Genomic DNA, 3,922 nt, shown 5'->3' on the forward strand with positions numbered 1-3,922 from the left:
CTTCAATAGATTCTTTAGTAGGAATGACATCCTCAGTAGCCTTGAACTTGATAGTTTCCTCAGGTGCTGGTTCATCTATCACAGTAGGTAGGTGCTCTCTTTGCGAGCCATTAGTTTCATCGAACCGCACATCTACAGTTTCAACAACCTTGTGAAGAACGTTGTTGAAGATTCTGTAGGTGTGCGAGTCCTTTCCGTAACCAAGCATAAAACCTTCATGTGCTTTCGGTGCAAATTTTGAGTTGTGATGAGGACCTCTAATCCAACATTTAGCACCGAAGACTTTGAAATAACTTACATTGGCTTTCTTTTCAGTGAGGAGTTCATAGGCAGTCTTCTTGAAGAATTTGTGAAGATATACTCTGTTGATGATGTGGCACGCAGTATCAATTGCCTCAGTCCAGAAATGACGAGGCGTTTTGTATTCATCAAGTATAGTGCGAGCCATCTCAGCAAGAGTCCTGTTCTTGCGCTCCACGACACTGTTCTGCTGAGGAGTATAAGGAGCAGATAACTCATGAGTAATACCAAGTTCATCAAGATAGTCATCGAGACCAGAATTCTTGAACTCAGTGCCATTGTCACTTCTGATGTGCTTGATCTTCACACCAAAGTTGGTTGAAGCCCTCGAGGAAAATCGTTTGAAGACTTCCTGCACTTCATGTTTGTAAGTAACAAGGTGTACCCATGTGTAATGAGAGTAATCATCAACAATAACAAAGCCATATTGAGATGCTTCATTTGAAATAGTGGAATAATGATTAGGACCAAAGAGATCCATGTGAAGCAATTCAAATGGGCGAGTGGTGGTCATGATAGTCTTTGCTGGATGCTTGGCCTTCGTCATCTTCCCAGCTTCACAGGCTCCGCATAGGTGATCCTTGAGGAAATTGAAATTCTCGATGCCAATGACATGCTTCTTCTTTGCAAGCGTGTGCAAATTCCTCATGCCTGCATGACCAAGTCGTCGATGCCAGAGCCAGCCTTCTGAAGCTTTTGCAAGTAGGCACACGGCTGGTTGTGGTCCTGTAGAGAAATCAACAATATACAGGTCTCCTCTCCTAAAGCCTTCGAAGACTTTGGAATTGTCATCTTCCATAACCACAACACAATGGTACTTGCCAAAGACAACAACCATATCAAGATCACAAAGCATTGAGACAGACATAAGGTTGTATCCTAGGGACTCAACAAGCATGACTTTGTCCATGTGTCGATCCTTTGTGATTGCAACCTTACCTAGACCCAATACCTAACTTTTGCCTTTGTCAGCAAAGATGATATGCTTCAGATGCGACGGAGATAATGGAGCATCCATCAACAGATTCTTGTCACCAGTCATGTGATTTGTACATCCACTATCGAGGACCCACTCAGTGGCTTTGGGTTGATCATCCTGCAGATGAATTAGTGCAGCTTACAAACTCATATACTTCATCAGTGAAGAATATGACATCAATTCATCAGATCAATTTCATCAAGCAAAAGAACAGATAAAGCAATATGAGGACGTGAGAAATGAAAGTTCATTTCTTCATGATTAGCCTGCGTCCTATCAGGCATTCTTAGGTCTCCAGCAAATTCTTCAGACGATTACGTACATCTCGAGACCTGACCCCGCAGAAGAGATTAGTTCTTTTTCTTCACCACCCACATCTGAAGGGGTTGCAAAGAGTTCATCATTCCGCGAGATCCATACGAGAAGGATGGCATAGAAGCCAGTCCATTTCGTTTCACATAGGAGGGGTTAGAATAAACATAAGAGTAAGCCGAGAAATTCTGCAAGGACTTATGGACATAATAATTTGAAGAATAATGCACATATCCATAAGCCTTAGATCTTCCCTGCGAAACAGACGGGTTAGTACGATGATGTTCATTTGAGTTTGATCCTTTTGAGGAATTTGATCCATGTGAGGAGTTTGGTCCGTATGAGGACTTGGATCCATATGAAGAAGTTGGTCCATATGAAGAATTTGATCTGGGGTTCCCATTCTTCACAGGTGGCGTCATGATGACATTCACCTGAAGATTTTCAAGGCATCTTTTGGGAACCCAGATTTTCTTCATAGGGGGACCGTTCCTGCAGTTAGTGCCAACATATCTAGCAAATACTTCACCATTCTGATTTTTGAACAGTTTGTAGTTGGAGTCAAATGACTCATCATCAGAATGAGGAGATTCACATGCATATCCAGATAGGTTAGATGGATCAACTGGAGGTCCCTTTGCAGCAACCCATGTATTTTTGGGGTACTGCTCAGGCTTCCAATATGTTCCATCAGCATTGAGTTTCCTCTCAAAGGCAATACCCTCTTTCCTAGGGTTCCTGTTGAGGATCTGCTTTTTAAGCACATCACAAAGAGTCTGATGCCCTTTGAGGCTTTTGTACATGCCTGTCATGTACAATTCCTTCAGCCCTGCATCGTCAATGATACTAGCAATGTCCTTAGATGAGGAATTAGTGATAGCAGAGGCATGTGAAGAATTTGAAACATTAGCAACATTTGAACATTCAGGTGAAGAATTAGCAGATTCACGTTCAATGCATTTCAAACAAGGAGGAACAAATTCTTCTTGAGAAGCGCTGATTTGTTGAGCAAGTAACGAATCACGCTCCTTCTGAAGATCTTCATAACTCACTCTTAGCTTCTCAAGGTCTTGCTTTCTTCGAAGAAATTCATAAGAAAGCTTCTCATGATCAGATAAGAGAGTGTTATGTTGATCTTGAAGGGTGTCATACTTAGTATGAAGTCTCTGAAGACTTTCAGCCAAAGCTTTTGACTGATCCATTTCTTCACCCAACATATCATCGCTCTTGTTTAGCATATAGTGAACTATTTCCAAAGCTCTTTGTTGTTTAGTGGCAAGGGAAGGAAGTTTGACATAGCTGGGTCCAAATTCATCACCAGATTCATCATCACTAGACTCGGATAGGTAGCATTCAGTTACCTCAGCATCTTTTGCCATAAGGCATGATGCAGAAGATGATGATTCTGGTTCGAATGTCATCGCTTTGAGAGATTCCTTGAAGTCCTCAAACCAAGGATCATGACAGGTTCGATGACCTTCATAGACCTTAGAGAGACGGTCCCAGATGAGCTTCGCATGATCGAGATGCATGATATTCCTGAACTGATTTTGTGATAGACTGGAGCAGATGACATCCTTCGCCGTGAGGTTGAGAAGAGTGTACTTGTGAATGTCATCAGCTTCCGCCATCTTGCACAGATCGGTCAGACCAATCTCAGTGACGGTCTACAGCTCGCTGTTCATCGCCATGAGGCGTTTATTCATCATGGCCTTCCACTTGGGATACTCGTGACCGTCAAAGATGGGGCATATCACTTTCGTCATACCTGCGGTCGACATAACTAAAACTCCAGGTGGTTAAACCAAAATCACACAGAACAAGGGAGTACCTTGCTCTGATACCAATTGAAAGTGCGTTATATCGACTAGAGGGGGGTGAATAGGCGATTTTTATGAAATTCTTCACTGAGGAATTTGCCGGTGAGGAAATTCCTTAGCGAAGAACTACTAGCAGCGGAATGAGTACTCAAAAGTAAACATAACAGAATACAAGCATAGTCATCATGATGAAATGAAGACAGGCACAGAGTACAGGAAGCGTAAGCACAGGATAACACAGGATGAAGACAAACAGACTGAAGAAATTGAACTGAGGAAATTGAGAAAGTCTTCAGTCAAAGTCTTCAAACACAGATATGAACAATCACACAACACAGTTATGAGGAAATGAAAGAGTTGAGGAAATAGAGCCAGTAAGCTTGGTGAAGACAATGATTTGGTAGACCAGTTCCAACTGCTGTCTTAGTTGTATGTCTGGTTGGAGCAGCTGAGTATTTAAACTCGAGGACACACAGTCCCGGACACCCAGTCCTGAACACGCAGCTCAGGA

This window comes from Triticum urartu, chromosome 5 (genome assembly GCF_003073215.2).
Source record: "Triticum urartu cultivar G1812 chromosome 5, Tu2.1, whole genome shotgun sequence".
In the NCBI taxonomy this organism is placed as follows: Eukaryota; Viridiplantae; Streptophyta; class Magnoliopsida; order Poales; family Poaceae; genus Triticum; species Triticum urartu.